Source organism: Penaeus monodon, chromosome 19 (assembly GCF_015228065.2).
Source record: "Penaeus monodon isolate SGIC_2016 chromosome 19, NSTDA_Pmon_1, whole genome shotgun sequence".
Taxonomy (NCBI): Eukaryota; Metazoa; Arthropoda; class Malacostraca; order Decapoda; family Penaeidae; genus Penaeus; species Penaeus monodon.
The window spans coordinates 18,465,688-18,466,363 of NC_051404.1; the positions used below are offsets into that span (position 1 = coordinate 18,465,688).

The 676-nt window shown below is 35.4% G+C and overlaps 1 protein-coding gene across 1 annotated transcript in view; it reads right to left on the reverse strand.

Annotated features, from left to right (window-relative positions):
- LOC119585346 (zwei Ig domain protein zig-8-like) overlaps positions 1 to 676 on the reverse strand; it is a 61,944-nt gene that overhangs the window by 35,081 nt on the left and 26,187 nt on the right. The gene's annotated exons all lie outside the window — the stretch shown is intronic.

A 676-nucleotide genomic window follows, 5' to 3' on the forward strand; every position in this document is an offset into this window, starting at 1 on the left:
GCACTGGTGGTACACTTTAAATGCAACGTTTTAAAAATTGATACAGGCTTTGTCAGTTAAAGTTTTTTAGAATTGTTTCCTTTTGGACAACAGAAACCCCAATGTAAAACAACACTGGGCTCGGCAATCATCAATGTCTATCATCTATGTACAAAATCCGGTGAACTCTCGGGTTTTCACGTAAAGTTTTATCCGATTTCACCCGTGTCATATTGTAAAGAGCACAGTGATCTAAAAATAATAATAAAGCAGGATTATTACTGAGTTTAGTTCAGAATTAAGGAAATGGTTAACAAGATTGTTGCAAAGTGGTATATCAACACTGAACTCATCGACATGAAATTCATGTTTGTATAGATAGGATAACTGGGTTTGGTGTTATGTCGCGTTTTGCAATAAAAGTCAATTGATCTGTTGCTCACTCAGCCTATTCCGATGAGGCTTTTTCATTAGCCATACACGCAAACATCAAACACATAAATTCAATCATATTAACACCACGGGAAGAACGAAACGTGTGGGGAAATATGTTATGAAATGATAATATGCAATGAAATATAGCCACGAAATACGAATCGTTGCTTTTGATGAGTGTAGCAAATAAAGCAATTTTGTCGTAAAATGGGTTCTATCAATTTGATTTAGGCTGCATTCATATCGAAGCTGTACTTTCGTT